Source organism: Somniosus microcephalus, chromosome 9 (genome assembly GCF_052327205.1).
Source record: "Somniosus microcephalus isolate GS21.2 chromosome 9, FLI_Smic_1.0, whole genome shotgun sequence".
In the NCBI taxonomy this organism is placed as follows: domain Eukaryota; kingdom Metazoa; phylum Chordata; class Chondrichthyes; order Squaliformes; family Somniosidae; genus Somniosus; species Somniosus microcephalus.
Window position 1 is genome coordinate 62778799 of NC_140995.1, and position 20182 is coordinate 62798980.

General features: G+C 44.3%; 1 protein-coding gene across 2 annotated transcripts in view; it reads right to left on the reverse strand.

Annotated features, from left to right (window-relative positions):
• disc1 (DISC1 scaffold protein) overlaps window positions 1-20182 on the reverse strand; it is a 108785-nt gene that overhangs the window by 26647 nt on the left and 61956 nt on the right. The gene's annotated exons all lie outside the window — the stretch shown is intronic.

Genomic DNA, 20182 nt, shown 5'->3' on the forward strand with positions numbered 1-20182 from the left:
GATTAAATGGCAAAAGGGACAATGCTGCAAGGCAAAAGGGGGTGGTAATGGTACAAGAAACAAAAAAGATGGGTCTAGAGGAGCAGTAAATGGCAACAGCAGAACCAATACCATACCAGCACCTGCTGTCTAAAAAAAACAGGAAAAATGGTTATGATCTGAAACTGTTGAACTCAATGTTGCCCAGAAGGATGTAAAGTGTTTAATCGAAAGATGGTACTGTTCCTCAAGCTTCCATTGAGCTTCATTGGAACAGCATAGGAGGCGGATGACAGGGAGGTCAGAGAGGGAATGGGGTAGAGTATTAAAATGGCAAGCGACCGGAACCTCAGGGTCACACTTGTGGACTGAACGGAGGTGCTCAGCAAAGCGATCACCCAATCTGCGTTTGGACTCCTCAATGTAGAAACGACCACATCGTGAGACGGGAATACAGTATACTAAATTGAAAGAAGTAAAGGTAAATCGCTGTTTTACATGGAAAGAGTGTTTAGGACCCTTGACGGTGGGAAAGGAGGAGGTGAAAGGGCAGGAGTTGCATCTCCTGTGCTTGCATGGGTAGGTGCCGTGGGAAGGGAAGTGGGTGTTGGGGGTGATTGAAGAGTGGACCAGGGTGTCGTAGACGGAACGGTCCCTTCGGAATGTTGAAAGGGGAGAGGAGGGAAAGATGTGTTTGGTGGTCGCATCGCTCTGGAAGTGGCTGAAATGGTGGAGGATGATCCGTTGAATGTGGAGGCTGGTGGGGTGGATGGTGAGGACAAGGGGAACCTTATGTGCTGGAGTTATAAGGACATGCTCCTAACACTTCTCTTCCTTCTGTGTCTTTAGCTATAGCAGAAGAAGCTGCTGCGAGGCCTCAGAACTGGATTCTCCCAACACCCCATCACCCAATCTCATTCTGCCAGCAACAGCTAAGATCCATCCGATTTGGACTGCCAGTTTGAGGGCACACTAGGTGATGCACAGAGCAAAAGTGTGCAGGAGTAAGTGGAGTTGGTTCAGGAAGAGCGGGAAGCATCTGGCTGGAGGGTATAATCACCTCCATCCATACCGGATGAGGGCAGGTTCCTCATCTCCGGGATCCAGCTTTTAAAAGAATATTTTCTGTGTACACAAGATAGTTGGAGTCGCTCGGCAATTTCACTAGGCGCTTTCAGCACTTATTGGTTCTAATTAAAGAGGAACGTTCCAGGTTTTTTCCCCTAATTGGCCTGGGCTTTAACTGTTCTTTGCCTCTCCCAGATTACATGGCCCGGGTGGGGTGGGAGTGTCAGTATTCAACTGTATACTCTGCACCGAGTGACTTCTCATCCTCGGTGATTTCAACCTCCATCTCAATTCATCATGCTCTCTCTCCTCTGAGTTCACTACACTCCTATCCTCCCTTATTCTCTCCCTCCATGTGAATGCCCCAACCCATATTCATGGCCGCCCCCTTGACCTTGCCATCTCTCGTGGCCTCATTACTCCCGTGTCAATCGCAGATAAGGCCATCTCTGACCACTTCCTTGTATCGTTCTCCACCCACATACCCCTTCCCCCACACAACCCTACTTCTGTGTCCACCCCTGGAGAAAACTCTCTCCCAAGTCTCTTACAATTGCACTTATGGAAATCCCAACTGTCCAGCATTTGGCCCTCCATTCACCACAACATTTCTGCAGCTACCAATCAGCTCAACCACACCCTCACCACCACCTTTGATGCCCTAGTCCCTATTAAAACCATTACTCTCTCACCCTGGCCATTACCCCGGTACAGCCCTCATCTTCATTCCCTCAAGTCCAAGGGACACAGACTTGAACAGATATGATGGACAACTGGTTTAGCCATTCACCGTCAGATCTGTCTCGACCATATAAAGCATTATCGGGTCCCACTCTTGTCTGCCAAAATTGCTCACTATTCCAGGATAATTCTGGAATGCAAAGATAACCCCTGGCCTCTACTCTCTACTGCTAACTGTCTCCTTAATTCTTTCTCCCCTGTCTCCTCCACACTCGCCTCCAACAACAAGTGCGAGGACCTCATGGACTTCTTTGTCTCTAAGATTGAGACCATCCGAACAGGTGCCTCTGCCACTTCCCTTCCTTCCCCTAGCCCACCGGGTCAAACTTCCTCTAAAGTTCCCCCTGCCCTAGCCCTGAACTTGCATCTTTCTCCAGTTTCTCTCCAATCTCCACTCTTGACCGCTCCAAGCTCATCTTGTCCATGAGACCCACTTCCCGCTCCCTCGACCCTATTCCCACTAAACTGCTGACCACCCAACTTCCTTTTCTGGCTCTCATGTTAGCTGACATTGTTAATGGTTTGCTCTCCTCAGGTACTGCCCCCCTCTCCTTCAAATCTGCCTTCATCACCCCTCTCAAAAAGAAAACCCTGACCCCTTCGTCCTTGCAAACTACCACCCCATCTCCAACCTCCCTTTCCTCTCCAAAGTCCTTGAACGTGTTGTCGCCTCCCAAATCTGTGCCTATCTTTCCCAGAACTCCACGTTTGAATCCCTCCAATCAGGTTTCCACCCCTGCCACCATACCAAAACGGCTCTCATCAAAGTCACAAATGACATCCTTTGTGACTGTGACAAAGGTAAACTATCCCTCCTCATCCTTCTTGACCTGTCTGCAGCCTTTGACACAATTGACCACGCCATCCTCCTCCAACGCTGCGCCGCAATCATCCAGCTGGGTAGGACTGCAGGTGCCTGGTTCCATTCTTATCTATCTAATCGTAACCAGAAAATAGCCTGCAATGGCTTCTCCTCCCGCTTCTGCATTGTTACCTCCGGGGCTATGTTCCCTCTAAGCTGCTTGCATAGCAAGCTTGACTGTGCCACCAGTAAAAGAAACTGTCTGCGCACTCCGCTCAAGCTCACAGCGGGGGCTTTAATAACAGAGCGAAACAGCCCCGGCCAAGAAAAGAAACCGATCCGGGAGAGGGGGCAGGGCCTAACCCGCCCTGACCGACAGCCCGCTCCACCAATCTACGCCCAAACTTCTGTGACCAGCATCGACTCTAACCAATAGCAAGGGGGAACGGGTCCTGAGGACGAGCCAATAGCAGGTGAGAGGGGGCGGGTGCTGGATGGCTTCCCTGTGCCTAAACCGCTCTCAGTCTGTGGGCCGGTGGCACGAGGCAATCGGCTGATTGTGTGATAGATGTTTAACAGGCAGGCAGATTCCCGTGCCGCAGGAGTAGGATGAAGAGTGGGAGGGAGGTGTTCACGAGGGCAAATGGGACTACACGCCGGCAAGAAATGAGCAGTGAGTGTAGCGTGCACATTTATTGAGTGCGCCCTTGCAGCGCAGTGGGACATTCGGTTTCTCTGCAACGCTCCCGTATTCCAACATTTAAGACTTGCCTCCCTCCCACCTCTTACTTCTGCATTGATTGATATTAAAGCGTAGTTTTAAAACATAATTCATAAAGACTTTTTGTACCGAACAAACTTTTATCACAAAGTTTAATGTGCACAGAATCTGCATTAAAATGCGATTGGAATAAATCCTGGGCCAAACACACAACCATAGTGAATACCCTTTGGTTTAACGACAGCGGCTGACCATTAAACGTTGATTAAACTCAAAGGTTAATTAAATTACACAACCCACTCTCTCCAAAATTCATGAATATTGCTACTCTCTTTGGTCCATTGTACTGCTAGCGCCGGTTTTCAAATAAATCAGCATTTTGTTATGCCGCTCGAGTGTGTTGCATTTCACAGAAAGGAGAAGAAAAAAGCCAGTACAATTAAGGGTTCGCCTGTCACGAATTATTATCGCCTTTCTCCACCAGTCTGTCAACCGTGATTTTAAAAAATGTTAAATGCCATATCTGATTGCTTTTATTTAGTAAACTGCTGGAAAGAAGAATCATAGAATAGTTACAGCACAGAAGGAGGCCATTCGGCCCGTCGAGCCCATGACGGCTCTCTGCAAGAGCACTTCAGCTAGTCCCACTCCGCCGCCCTTTCCCCACAGCCCTGCAAATCTTTTCCCCTCTTATCCAATTCCCTTTTGAAAACCACAATTGAGTCTGCCTCCACCATCCTTCCAGGCAGTGCATTCCAGATCCTAACCACTCGCTGCGTAAAAAAGTTTCCCCTCATGTCATATTTGGTTCTTTTGCCAATCACCTTAAATCTGTGTCCTCTGGTTCTCAACCCTTCCGCCAATGGGAACAGTTTCTCTCTATCAACTCTGTCTAGACCCCTCATGATTCTGAACACCTCTATCAAATCTCCTCTCAACCTTCTCTGCTCTAAGGAGAACAACCCCAGCTTCTCTAGTCTATCTATGTAACTGAAATCCCTCATCCCTGGAATCATTTTCGTAAATCTTTTCTGCACCCTCTCTAAGGCAGTCACATCTTTCCTAAAGTGCGCTGCCCAGAATTGGATATAATACTCCAGTTGAGGCCGCACCAATGTTTTATAAAGGTTCATCATAACTTCCTTGCTTTTGTACTCTATGCCTCTATTTATGAAGCTCAGTATCCCGTATGCTTTTTTAACCACTTTCTCAACCTGCCCTACCACCTTCAACGATTTGTGCACATATACCCCCAGGTCTCTCTGTTCATGCACCCCCTTTAGGATTGTACCCTTTAGTTTATATTGCCCCTCCTCGTTCTTCCTACCAAAATGTATCACATCGCACTTTTCTACATTAAATTTCATCTGCCACGTGTCCGCCCATTTCACCAGCCGGTCTATGTCTTCTTAAAGTCTATCACTATTCTTCTCATTGTTCACTATACCTCCAAGTTTGTGTCATCTGCAAATTTTGAAATTGTGCCCTGTACTCCCAAGTCCAAGTCATTGGTATATATCAAGAAAAGCAGTGGTCCTAGTACCGACCCCTGTATACCTTCCTCCAGTCCGAAAAACAACCGTTCACCACTACTCTCTGTTTCCTGTCACTTAGCCAATTTTGTATCTATGCTGCCGCTGTCCCTTTTATTCCATGGGCTTCAACTTTGCTGGTAAGTCTATTATGTGACACTTTATCAAACGCCTTTTGGAAGTCCATGTATACCATATCAACCACATTGCCCTCATCAACCCTCTCTGTTACCTTGTCAAAAAACTCGATCAAGTTAGTTAAACACGATTGCCTTTAACAAATCCGTGCTGGTTTTCCTTAATTAATCCACACTTGTCCAAGTGACTGTTAACTTTGTCACTGATTATCGTTTCCAAAAGCTTCCCAACTACCAAGGTTAAACTGACTGGCCTGTAGTTGCTGGGTTTATCCTTACGCCCGTTTTTGAACACTGGGTGTAACATTTGCAATTCTCCAGTCCTCTGGCATCACCTCCGTATCTAAGGAGGATTGGAAGATTATGGCGAGTACCTCCGCGATTTCCTCCTTAACCTCCCTCAGCATCCTAGGATGCATCCCATCCGGTCCTGGTGACTTATCAACTTTAAGTTCAGACAGCCTTTCTAGTACCTCCTCTTTATCAATTTTTATCTCATCCAGTATCTCCACTACCTCCTCTTTCACTATGACTTTGACAGCATCTTATTACTTGGTGAAGAAAGATGCAAAGTACTCTTTTAGTACCTCAGCCATGCCCTCTGCCTCCATGTGCAGGTCTCCTTTTTGGTCCCTAATCGGCCCCACCCCTCTCTTACTACCCGTTTATTATTTATATGCCTATAGATGACTTCTGAATTCCCTTTTATGTTAGCTACCAATCTATTCTCACTCTCTCTTTGTCCCTCTTATTTTCTTTTTCACTTCCCCTCTGAACTTTCTATATTCAGCCTGATTCTCACTTGTATTCTCAACCTGACATCTGTCATACGCGCCCTTTTATTGCTTCATCTTACTCTCTATCTCTTTCGTCATCCAGGGAGCTCTGGCTTTAGTTGTCCTACCTTTCCCCCTCGTGGGAATGTACCTCCACTGTGCCCAAATCATCTCCTCTTTAATGGTAGCCCATTGTTCAATTACAGTTTTGCCTGCCAATCTTTGATTCCAATTTACCCGTCCAGATCTGTTCTCAACCCACTGAAATTGATCTTCCTCCAATTAAGTATTTTTACTCTAGACTGTTCCCCATCCTTTTCCATAGCTAATCTAAACCTTATGATACTGTGATCACTGTTCCCTAAATGTTCCCCTACTGACACTTGCTCCACTTGACCCACCTTATTCCCCAGAACCAGATCCAGCAATGCCTCCTTCCTCATTGGGCCGGAAATGTACTGATCAAGAAAGTTCTCCTGAACACACTTCAGAAGTTCTTCCCCATCTCTGCCCTTTACACTATTATTATCCCAATCTATATTAGGATAATTGAAGTTTCCCATTATTACTACTCTATAGTTCTTGCACCTCTCTGTAATTTCCCTACAAATTTGTTCCTCTATATCCTTCCCACTAATTGGTGGCCTATAGAATACGCCTAGTAGTGTAATGGCACCTTTATTATTTCTTAACTCTAACCAAGTAGATTCTGTCCTTGACCCCTCCAGGACATGCTCTCTCTCCAGCACTGTCACATTCTCCCTAACCAATGCTGCCACCCCACCTCCTTTCTTTCCTTCCCTAGCTTTCCTGAACAAGAGAAGAAAATACGTTTCTGAAAATTGAGAGCGAGATAAGTGGCGCACGGATATTCAATGTCAACATGCTCTGGTTAATCTGCCTTTTGATTCTCTGGAGTCTGATTGACACTGGATGTGAATACATAGTTCAGAGTGGATGCAACAATCAAGTTGGACTGTTATAACCAGGGCTAGAATTGGTGATGTGTTTCAATGGGGCTTCAATGCAACCAACGTGGAAATGTGAATTGCCTCACCTTCCCACAACTCCCTCCCACCCCAACAAAAAAGCTATACAAAATAAACCAATCTAAATTTAGAAAAGCAAAATAAAATCAGTTGGAAACAAGATAAAATTCATCAAAAGACAAAATAAACCCACTGTAAAGGAAAAAAACAGCAGAAACAAAATAAAAGCGGCCAAAAACAAGATAAAAGCATCAAAAAAGCAAAATAAATCAAAAACAAAGCAAGTGCTAAATCAAAATTTATATGGTTAAAGAATGTTGGATAAAATATTCTTTTTATGATGTCCATTCCATTTAAGTTTGTAAGATATAAGTCTGGTGTTACAACTTTACTCTCTTCACTTATTGTGCAAGTTTGAGTGGGATTTAGAGACCATAAGAAAATAAAAAGGAATAATTTGCCTTAATGCAAATCTTAAAAAGTTCCCCAACTCCCCCCTGCCCAGCATCCTGAGCCTGGAACCCCCGCCATACCCGAACCTGCCTTCAACCTGGCTTTGGGCTTGATAAAAGATATCAGATAGAATCATACAGCACAAGAGGAGGCCACTTGGCCCATTATGCCTCTGCCAGCTCTTTGGTAGAGCTATCCAATTAGTCCCACTCCCCTGCTCTTTCGCCATAACCCTGCAAATTTATCCTTTTCAAATATTTATCCAATTCCCTTTTGAAAGTTAATATTGAATCTGCTTCCGCAGCCCTTTCAGGCAGGGCATTCCAGGTCACAACAATTCACTGCGTTAAAAAGAATCTCCTCATCTCTGGTTACCGACCCTCCTGCCAGTGGAAACACTTTCTCCTTATTTACTCTATCAAAACCCCTCAAAATCCTAAACACCTTTATTAAATCTCCTCTTAATCTTCTCTGCTCCAAGGAGAACAATCCCAGCTTCTTTAATCTCTCCAGACAACTGAAGTCCCTCATCCCTGGTAAAATTCTCAAATCTACTCTGCACCTTCTCCAAGGCCTCAAGATATTAGAACCTGACCTGGGATTGCTTGATGTGAAGAGAGGAGTCAGGAGAAAAAGAGATAAAGTGAAGATATCAAGTCATTAACTCTTCAAAGAGTCCAATTGAGCAATGAACTAAAATAATGAAAGATCTGAATTTTCTGTTGCTGCTGCTGTTGTTGGGTAGGGTGTTGTTGTTGTTGTTAACTGCCCATGGACAAAAAAGTCGCGCTCATAGGAGTTTGTCGCCCGCCCAGTACAAATAAAAATTAGAGGGAACATTGCTCTGGGGTCCCCCAAGGATCTATCCTTGGCCCCACCTATTTCTCATCTACACACTGCCCCTTGGCGGCATCATCTGAAAATGCTCCGTCAGTTTCCACATATATGCTGTTGATACCCAGCTCTACCTCACCACCACGTCTCTCGACCCCTCCATGGTCTCTAAATTGTCAGACCGCTTGTCCGACATCTAGTACTGGATGAGCAGAAATTTTCTCCAATTAAATATTGGGAAGACCGAAGCCATTGTCTTGAGTTCCCGCCACAAACTCCGTTCCCTAGCCACTGACTCCATCCCTCTCCCTAGCATCTGTCTGAGGCTGAACCACACTGTTCGCAACCTTGGTGTCATATTTGACCCTGAAATGAGCTTCCGACCACATATCTGGCTGATAGAATATAAAGAACCACTGATAGGAGTTTCAGTAATATCATTGTTGCCATGGGGTCTGATGGCCTATAGAACAGTGGGCATGGTGCTACAGAGGCTGGGAGCAGGGACAGGCCCGACTGAGTAATGGATGTTGTTGTCACTCACAATGGTAATTAATCCATATCAGCCTATTAGCCCTCCAATTACGTTATAGGTAATACAAATCAGGCAAGGATAGACTGCCCCAGACCCTTCAGAAGAATAGCAGCCTGAAACAGGCCCATGCTCACAGAGGTTAAGGGCCAGCTGCATCCCAGGAGTCGCTCACAGACACTCAGCTGCTAGCCATACCACAGACTCTTGCCACAGTGATTCCATAGAAAATAAACACTAAATTAGTTCATATTAAAGTAAATAATACAATAAATGTTTATTCCATCATTAGTGTGTGAACTGAAAACAAAGCTTAGAGCTTAGAGAGACTGGAATCCTACAGGTTAAAACTTAACTTCATCGTGTTTGCAACCTTGTCATTCTATCTGACCTCAAGCTGAGCTTCCAACTTCATACCCTCTCCAACAAAAAGTCCACCTGCGTCCAAGTGAGTACAACACACATGCATTAAAAGATGCCAAAACAACCATTAATGGGCGAGTTGCAGTTCATGTATACGACATGTCTGTTGCAGGTGCACAAAGGCCATTAATGGTGTCATCAATTAACCCTTAGTCTTTTGAGAATGCTTCCATTCAATAGAAATCTAGCTCTGTGGTCTGTTGTTCCCTGGGGAAAGTGATGCAAGTTGTTTGCTAAGGCATCAATCACCTGTTTTATGCAGCAATGCACTTCAGACTGACTGATATACTCACTGACCCTCCAAAAAAGAATCCAAGGCAAAAAAGTTCAACACCATTGTAAATTTGACTGCCACCGTCAGTGCTATGCTTGCCTTAAGAGTGTAACTACAGGTCCTCCTACAGCATGTTGCACACCTTCCTGGTGAATCAAAGCCTCTGAAATCATTGATTCTCTGTGAGGTCCAGATAATTTAAACACAAGGATGAGAATTTTAAACTATGGGGGACCGGAAGCCAATGTAGGCCAGTGAGGACAGGGGTGATGGGTGAGTGGGGTGTGGTGCAAGATAAGACAAGGGCAGCAGAGATTTGGAGGAGCTGAAGTTTATGGGAGGTGGGGGATGGGAGACTAACCAGGGCAGCATTGTAACAGTCGAGTTTGGAGGTGACAAAGGCATGGATGAGGGTTTCAGCAGCAGATGGGCGGAAACGGGTGATATTATGCAGTTGGACGTAAGTGGACATCTTGATGGAGAGGCTATGGGGTTGGAAGCTCAGCTTGAGGGTCAAATAGGGTGATGAGGTTGCAAACACAATGGAGTTAAATTTTAACCCGTAGGATTCCAGTTGCTCTGAGTTGGCCAGTTTTCAGTTTGGAATAAACACTTATTCTATTATTTAGTTTAATATTGATAAGTTACAGTTCATTTAGGAATCCTACAAACTAGTAACAGCAGCTTAATGGTTAAAGACATAAACAATTTCACAAGGAGACATATTGCAATTTAGTTGGCTTTAAGTGTCAAGTCATTATCTTTGTAATGAGATGGTCATAAAACTAAAGAGCTAAAGGCAAGGTGCCAGCTACACTTGGTATAGCACTTAAAAGGCAATTAAAACCAAATGTTCAAATTGTACAAATAGAATTATGGCAAAAGAATTGCACTTAAAGGGTCAGTTCTGTCTTTCCCCTGGACTCCATGAGCTGAAAATCATTATTTCTGAGAATTAGTGCGGACGCTAAAAGCGTGAAACTGTGATTTATTTCTTTTAATATAGCTTAAAATAAATTATCTTGAAAATTTCCAATTAAGGAGGAGCAGATGGCCCATACTCTGTTTCTGTTATTTTAGCAATGCTCAGGAATAGATGCTCAGAACCATATAGTTTGTAATATCTTGGAGTTATATCCAAAAACATTTCAAATTCCATCTCAAAGTGACAACGGAACAAGCATCTACCACACCTTTCAAGGTCTTGGAGAAAGAGATAACAAGACCCAATGAGATGATGCAAGGCTTTTCGGATGAAAAGAAATAAAAAGGCTCATCATATCTGTACAGTGATCTGTTCAATGAATAGAGCGGTCTACAGTATAAGTAGACAGAATAACTTCAGCACACTGAACCATGGTGCACACCAATTACATGTCAATATGATCAAAGTATATCCCTATTGTATCATTCACCAAACATTTAATCTACAATAACAACAAATTGGATTTATATAGCATCTTTATCATAGTAAAATGTCCCAAGGTGTTTCACAGAAGTGTTATAAACCAAAATTTTGACACCGAGCCACATAAGGAGATATTATGACAGATGACCAAAAGCTTGGACAAAGAAGTAGGTTTTAAAGGAGGAGAGAAAGGTAGAGAGGCCAAGAGGTTTAGGGAGGGAATTCCAGAGCTTAGGGCCCAAGCAGCTGAAGGCACAGTCACCAATGGTGGAGTGATGAAAATCAGGGATGTGCAAGAGGCCAGAATTAGAAGAGTGCATATATCTTTAAGGCTTGTAGGGCTGTTGGGTGTTAGAGATAGGGAGGGGCGAGGCCATGGAGGGATTTGATAACAAGGGTAAGAATTTTAATATTGAGGAGCTATTGGACTGGGAGCCAATGTCAATCAGCTAGCACAGGGATAATGGGTGAACAAGACTTGGTGCGAGTTAGGATGCGGGCAGTAGAGTTTCGGATGTGCTCAAATTTATGGTGATGGAAGATGGGAGGCTGGCCAGGAGATCACTGGAATAGTCAAGTCTATAGGTAACAAAGGCATGAATGTGGGTTTCAGCAGCTGATCAGCTGAGGCAGGGGCAGAGTAAGACGATGTTACAGAGGTGGAAGTAGGCGGTCTTGGTGATGGAGCGGCTGTGTGGTCAGGAGCTTATCTCGGCGTCAAATACGACACAAGGTTGTGAGCGGTCTGGTTCAGCCTCAAGACAGTTGCCAAGAAGAAGGATGGAGCCGGTGGCTAGGGAATGGAGTTTGTGGCGGGGATAATAGCTTTGGTCTTCCCAATATTTAGTTAGAGGAAATCTTTGGTCATCCAGTACTGGATGTTGGACAAGCAGTGTGACAATTAAAGACAGTAGAGAGGTCGAGAGAGGTGGTGGTGAGGTAGGGCTGGATGTCATCAGCTTTCATGTGGAACCTGACGTTATGTTTTCAGATGATGGCGCTGAGGGGCAGCATGTATATGAGAAATAAGAGGGGGCCAAAGGTAGATCCCTTGGGGGACTCCAGAGGTAATGATGCGGGAGCAGGAAGGGAAACCATTGCAGGTGATTCTCTGGCTATGACTGGATAGATAATAATGCAACCAGATGAGGGAAGTCCCACCCAACTGGATGATAGAGGAGAGGCGTTGGAGGAGGATGGTGTGGTCAACCTGGTCAAAGGTTGCATACAGGTTGAGAAGGATGAGGAGGGATAGTTTACCACGGTCACAGGTCACAAAGGATGTTATTTGTGACTTTGATAAGGGCCATTTCATTCAGTACTGCAACAGAGGCAGAAACCTGATTAGAGGGATTCAAACATGGAGTTCCGGGAAAGATGGACCCAAGTTTGGGAGGCGACAGCACGTTCAAGGACTTTGGAGAGGAAAGAGAGGCTGGAGATGGGGTGGTCGTTTACAAGGACAGAGGGGCGTGGGTTTTTTGAGGAGAGGGGTGATGATGCCAGATTTGAAGGGGAGGGGGACAGTATCCAAGGAGAGGGAACAATTAACAATATCAGCTAACATGGGGGCCAGGAAGGGAAGTTGGGTGGTCAGCAGGGGAGCAACACCAGTAAGCATAGACTCTAAACAAGGGACCAAGAAACATTCAGGGGAATTTGGTATGTGGAGAACACCTCAAACGGAAGAATCAAGAGGATCCTTTTAGCTGACTAACTTTTTCTTCTACACGCTCAGCATCCTCCAGACACCCCAGAACACAGACCAAGTAGTACCATTACAAAGAACAAGAGGGAATCGAATTCTAGCAGCTAGGCTTGCCAAAAGTATAAATCTTCCCTACCTGATAAATCTAAGCAAGTGTTTTGAAAATATGTGTCAATTACATGCAGTAGCTTTACAGATGCTCTCAAATATTAGGCCATAAAGCAGCAGTAGGTCTTGTAGAATGCCTCATGTGGCCTCCTGCTTTCCAGTAGTGTAGAAATACTATCCACTATACATTTAGCCAGCTTCTGCTTGGAAATGGCCTGACCCAAGATGTTGGGGCAATATGCCACAAGCCGTTAACTAGACCAGCATTGTCTAATACGTTAGCCAATAACCATGTGTGGCTAATTGTGAATCCAGATGTGGCTAATTGCATTTCTGAATTGTAAATAAAAAATGAATAATAGATATCAGCATTGGACATGATCTCAATATTCATATTTGCATAGCATATCCATGTGTACTTTAACCTGTCTTGGTATTTGTTGGTAAATAAGACGAAGAGCAGAATGTACAAGAGATTTTTTTGATCATTGTGAGTGCTTCACTTCCTTGGTTACTGAATGGTGGTAGATAAAAGAAAAAGAAAGACTTGCATTTAGACAGCGCCTTTTATAACCTCAGGACGTCATGAAGCACTTTACAACCAATGAAGTACTTTTGAACTGTAGTCACTGTTGTAAAGTAGATGTTTGTTAAGTAAATATACACGTGAAGTACATTAATAAATAAAAACAAAAAAAAAAGTTCTGATGAAAGATCCTCAGCCTGAAATGTTAACTCAGTTTCTCTCCACAGATGCTGCCTGAACTGCTGAGTATTTCCAGCATTTTCTGTTTTTATTTCAGATTTCCAGCATCCACAGTATTTTGCTTTTGTGAAGTACATTTAGCTGTATTGTGTGAGTGTATGTAAAAGAGTGTCACCAAAGCTACACCTGTGGCCAGTCAGTGATTTCTATTGGACAACACTGAGCTAAATATAAAATTACATAGAACCTACAGAACAGACACAACCCATTCGGTCCAACTGGTCTATGCTGGTGTTTATGCTCCACACGACCCACCCTTTCCCCTCCACTCTAATTACCTCTTCCCACCCTGCCCCCGTAGAGAGACTATTTCCCTCTCCCTTATGTACGCATCAAGCCTCTCCTATCTGCTATCTGCTTCAACCACTCCATGTGGCACCACTCTATGTAAAGACATTTCTCCTGAATTCTTTATTTGCTCTGTTGATGTCTATCTTATATTTATGCCTCCTTGTTCTGGACTCATCTACAAGTGGAAATAGTTTCTTAACATCGACCCTATTAAACCTCATCATCATTTTAAAGAGTGCGGTTTCAACAGAGTGCTGCGAGTTGGGTGAATCAGGGAGGCTTAACTGGTTGCTAAAATCAACCTTTTGTTTGCTTCATATTTACTGTTTTTTTTTTACTGTTTTATTCTTTATTCAAGTACAACAGTACTTATACAACTCATCAATTACAAAGTAAATCCATTACATCCATTGACCACAATAAGAAAAGAATAAAGCCTTAAAAAAACAGCTTTATGGTTAACAATATAAATGCAATGATAAATTTTTACAAATAAATCAATAATATTTACAGTACAAACTACCACTATTTCAATAAACCAAGAAAAAAAACCAGTATCACGCCAGTCCTACTGGCATTGTTTACCCAATCGTTCACTCATCCGTTCGTTCGCTTGAGCGCAAGTTCCATTGTGCGTGCGTGCGTTTGTGTCTACGTGCGAGCATGCGTGCGTTCATTCATTCGTTCGGTCGAATGTTAAGTTCCATTGTACGTGCGTATCATTTGTGTCTACAGCATGCGTTCACTCGAGCGTTCGTTCAATCCAGAACCCAGCCGTCGAAGTACTCAGATTTCTTACCAATGTAATTTATTTTATCTATTTTTTCCCCTTCCTTTTAACTTTCCCCTGTTAACTTATTTTTCTCCCTTTTGTAAAACATATAATTTACTAGGCAATAATCTCAAAGTAAATTCCACATAAACACTAATTAAAATCACAATGTACAAAGTCCCATAGCCTTATCAGAAGTCAATTAAAGCTTCAAGTAGACTGCTTTCAACCAGAAAACCAGAAACTTCTTCAACAAAACAAGTGAATACCAGTTCTACACCAGTCCTATTGGCAATCTAATAACTCCTCGTTTTCACTTGATACCGTCTAACCATGTAATGTCACAATCCTTGTCCACGGAAAAGAGGCCAATCACTTTCTCAAATCCCGTAAAAAGACTGAATACTCAAATTTTCTTCTGCTTGCTGTTATCGCTCACAGGACCCAACCATCAAAATACTCAGTATTCCTTGCCGATATTACTTTGTTTTGTCTTTTATCTTCCTTTTATTTTCCTTTTCTTTTCACTTTTATTCCGTTCTCTTTTCCCATCTTATGGCCGCTCATGTGCCATGCTACAGATGGAAACAGTCTGTCTTTCCTCCACCAAAATGGCGGCGCACAAACCCGATCCCATCACCAAAACAAAGCCTCACAGCTGCCACCAGATGGAGCACAGGCGGGGCCGCTGGAACTCATTTGGGCCCGAGACCGTTCTTCAACCTTAGAAACCGTGCAGCATGTTCACCCACAGCATCACCCGACTCCGCTTCTGCTGATCAGCCGCACCGCCCTGGGCCTCCCGCCTAGGGTCCTCCGTGCTGGGCCTCCCGCCTAGGACACTCTCCTCTGGGTCTTCCACCCTGGGCCCTCTGCACTTGGCCCTCCACACTGGTATTCCCCGTGAGCAGCCGGGGTGTGGAGCAGCTCGTTCACACAGCACCGAGCAGAGCTGAGCTGCTGAGAATCTTGCAGCCTGTGTGTCTCTCTCCACATTTACTGTTACTGTCTACCGTTTAAAATCTAAATTTCCCAGCTTTAAGCAGGGTTATAAAGGGATATACAAGGCGTACAATTCAGAGCAGCTGAAGGCAGTTAATTAGGGAAACTAGATTAAGCTGGTTCTGCTGAAGCTGGGCTCAGCAAGTCTCCTTTGTTTCAGGGCCTATAAAACAGGGCGATTTTGCACTGAGTGCGGTTTCAACAGAGTGCTGCGAGTTGGGTGAGTCAGGGAGTTAGGTGAGGAGTGTAAGGAGGAGCTCCCTTGTTTCGCCTTTTTTTCCCTAACTTTTCACCCTGCAGGAAGAGGCTGGTGTCGGGAGCAACAGGCCAGCAGTGAGTATTTAAACTCACTTTCGCAGGCTTTTTTTCAAAGGCAGACCGGCGGCGGCGTTCCAGAGCCACGCCACGATTCAAAAAGTGACGTGGGCAAGAGGAAGCAGCTGGGTGAGTATGGCCAGGTGAGTATTTATACTACTCTATAGTTTGACAGTTAAGGTTAATAGTTTATAAAGTTTAGAAGGTCTTAATTCTTGAGGTTATAGTTTCTAAGGTCTCTGCTGTGTAGTGGGGAGTGCTAGTAAACAAGGGCCCTTAAGTATATCATTTAATTGTAGTGTAATTAGTGGCATTGATTTGATTTAATTTAATTTAATTAAAATTAATTAAAGGGTAAGTCATGGCAGCACATCTCGGCCCCGTGGCATGCTCCTCCTGCACTATGTGGGAAAACAGGGACACTTCCTGTGTTCCTGATGACCATGTGTGCGGGAAGTGTATCCAGCTGCAGCTACCGGCAGAACGCATTGCGGCGCTGGAGCTGCGAATAGATACTGATGCTGAGGACGTCGTGGATATCACGTTTAATCAGTTGGTCACACCGCAGGTAAAGGCTGCACAGGCAGGAAGAGAATGGGTGACCACCAGGCAGAGTAGTAGGTGCAGGCAGAGTAGTGCAGGGGTCCCCTGTGGCCATCCCCTGCTCAAACAGATATACCAATTTGGATATTGTTGAGGGAGATGGCTTATCGGGGGAAGGCAGCAGCAGCTAACTTCCTGGCACCATGGGTGGTTCTGCTGGGGGAGGAAAAAGAGCAAGAGCTACAGTGTTAGGGGATTCTATTGTAAGGGGAATAGATAGGCATTTCTGCGGCCGCAAACGAGACTCCAATATGTTATGTTGCCTCCCTGGTGCAAGGGTCAAGGATGTCTCGGAGCGGCTGTAGGGCATTCTGGAGGGGGAGGTTGAACAGCCAGTTGGCGTGGTGCATATAGGTACCAACGATATAGGTAAAAACAGGGATGAGGTCCTAAAAGCTGAATATAGGGAGTTAGGAGGTAAATTAAAAAATAGGACCTCAAAGGTAGTAATCTCAGGATTGCTACCAGTGCCACGTGCTAGTCAGAGTAGAAGTAGAAGGATATTTCAGATGAATACGTGGCTAGAGGAATGGTGCAAGGGGGAGGGATTCAAATTCCTGGGACATTGGAACCGGTTTTGGGGGGGTGGGACCAGTACAAACTGGACGGTTTGCACCTCGGCAGGGCCAGGACCGATGTCCTAGGGGGAGTGTTTGCTAGTGCTGTTGGGGAGGGTTTAAACTAAAATGGCAGGGGGTTGGGAACCTGTGCAGGGAGACAGAGGAAAGGGAAGCAAGGATAGAAGCAAAAGACAGGAAGGAGAAAAGCAAAACTGGCAGTCAGGGAAATCAAGGGTGTAAATCAAATGTGGCCACAGCAAATAATAATTCTAAAAGGTCTAAGAGTGTTTAAAAAAAACAAGCCTGAAGACTTTGTCTCTTATTTCGAGGAGCATTCGTAATAAGGTGGATGAATTAGCTGCGCAAATAGATGTAAACGGATGTGATATTGGGATTACGGAGACATGGCTCCAGGGTGACCAAGGCTGGGAATTCAACATCCAGTGGTATTCAATATTCAGGAAAGACAGGCAAAAATGAAAAGAAGGTGGGGTAGCATTGCTAGTCAAAGAGGTGATTAACACAATAGTAAGGAAGGATATTAGCTCTGATGATGTGGAATCTGTATGGGTAGAGCTGAGAAATACCATGGGGCAGAAAACGTTAGTGGGAGTTGTATACAGACCCCCAAACAGTAATGCTGAGGTTGGGGATGGCATTAAACGGGAAATCAGAGACGCGTGCAATAAGGGCACAGCAGTTATCATGGGTGACTTTAATCTACATATAGATTGGGCTAACCAAATTAGTAACAATACTGTGGAGGAGGAATTCCTGGAGTGTTTACGGGATGGTTTCCTGGACCAATATGTCGAGGAACCAACTAGAGATCAGGCCATCTTAGACTGGGTATTATGTAATGAGAAAGGATTAATTAGCAATCTTGTTGGGCGAGGCCCCTTGGGGCGGAGCGATCATAATATGATCGAATTCTTCATTAAGATGGAGAGTGAAGTAGTTCACTCAGAGACTAGGGTCCTGAATTTAAATAAAGGAAACTACGATGGTATGAGGCGCGAGTTGGCTAGGATGGATTGGGGAACGTTACTTAAAGGGTTGACGGTGGATAGGCAATGGCAAACATTTAAAGATCGTCTGGATGAACTACAGAATTTGTTCATCCCTGTTTGGCATAAAAATAAAACAAAAAAGGTGACTCAACCGTTGTTAACAAGGGAAATTAGGGATAGCATAAGATCCAAGGAGAGGACATATAAATTGGCCAGAAAAAGCAGCAAACCAGAGGATTGAGAGCAGTTTAGGATTCAGCAAAGGAGGACAAAGGGATTAATTAAGAGGGGGAAAATAGAGTATGAGAGTAAGCTAGCAGGGAACAAAGAAACTGGTTGTAAAAGCTTCTATAGATATGTGAAGAGAAAAAGATTGGTGATGTCAAGTGTAGGTCCCTTGCAGTCAGAATCAGGGGAATTTATAATGGGGAACAAAGAAATGGCTGACCAATTAAATACATACTTTGGTTCTGTCTTCACAAAGGAGGACACAAATAACCTCCCAGAGATGTCGGGAAACATAGGGTCTAATGAGATGGAGGAACTGAATGAAATCAGTATTTGTAGGGAAATGGTGTTAGGGAAATTGACGGGATTGAAGGCCGATAAATCCCCAGTGCCTGATAATCTACATTCTAGGGTACTTAAGGAAGTGGCCCTAGAAATAGTAGATGCATTGCTGGTCATCTTTCAAAATTCTAGAGACTCTGGAACAGTTCCCATGGATTGGACAGTAGCTAATGTAACCCCACTATTTTAAAAAGGTGGTAGAGAGAGAACAGGGAATTATAGACTGGTAAGCCTGACATCGTGGGGAAAATGCTAAAGTCCATTATAAATCATGCTTGACTAATCTACTGGAATTTTTTGAGGATGTAACTGGTAGAATAGATAAGGGAGAACCAGTGGATATAGTTTATTTGGACTTTCAGAAGGCCCGCGTAAGAGATTAGCGTGCAAAGTTAAAGCACATGGAATTGGGGGTAAGGTACTGTCTTGGATAGAGAACTGGTTGGCAGACAGGAAGCAAAGACTTGGAATAAACGGGTCTTTTTCCGAGTGGCAGGCAGTGACTAGTGGGGTACCGCAGGGATCAGTGCTAGGACCCCAGTTATTCACAATATATATTAATGATCTAGACGAGGGAACTAGATGTAATATCTCCAAGTTTGCAGACGACACAAAGCTGGGTGGGCGTGTGTGCTGTGAAGAGGATACAGAGAAACTCCAGTATGATTTGGACAGGTTGGGTGATTGGGCAGATGCAGTATAATGTGGATAAATGCAAGGTTATCCACTTTGGTGGCAAAAACAGCAAGGCAGATTATTATCTGAACGGGAATAGATTGGGAAAAGAGGAAGTGCAACGAGACCCGAGTGTCCTTGTGCACCAGTCACTGAAGGTAAGCATGCAGGTGCAGCAGGCGGTTAAGGCGGCAAATGGTATGTTGGCCTTCATAGCGAGAGGATTCGCGTACAGGAGCAAGGATGTCTTGCTGCAGTTGTACAGGGCCTTGGTGAGACCACACCTCGAGTATTCTGTGCAGTTTTAGTCACCTTATCTGAGGAAGGGTGTTCAGCGAAGATTCACCAGACTGATACCTGGGATGGCAGGAATGACGTATGAAGAGAGATTGGGTCAATTGGGCTTGTATTCGCTGGAGTTTAGAAGAATGAGAGGGGATCTCATTGAAACTTATAAAATTCTAACAGGACTAGACAGACTAGATGCAGGAAGGATGTTCCCGATGGCGGGGGAGTCCAGAACCAGGGGTCACAGTCTAAGGATAAGGGGTAAGCCATTTTAGGACTGAGATGAGGAGGAATTTCTTCACCCAGAGAGTGGTGAACCTGTGGAATTCTCTACCACAGAAGGCAGTTGAGGCCAATTCATAAAATATATTCAAGAAGGAATTAGATATATTTCTTAAGGCTAAAGGAATCAAGGGATATGGGGAGAAAGCAGGGACAGGGTACTGAATTTGGATGATCAGCCATGATCTCATTAAATGGCGGAACAGGCTCGAGGGGCCGAATGGCCTACTCCTGCTCCTATCTTCTATGTTAAAACCTACCTCGCCATCTGCCCTAATTTCACCTTATGTGGCTCGTGTCAAATTTTGTTTGCTAACACTCCTGTGAAGCGCCTTGGGACGTTTTACTACGTTAAAGGCACTATCTAAATGCAAGTTATTGTTGTTGGTGCAGAGAAAGGTAAAGGAGTTAAGAGTTTTGTAAAATTATGAAGTTTTGATTGGATGAACAGGTGAAGAACATTTCCTCTGGTTGGGGAGTCAGTGATGAGAGCTTATCAATGTAAAATGGTCACTAAGAGAGTGAGGAGAAAAGTTAGGAGAAATTTCTTTGGAGCATGGAAT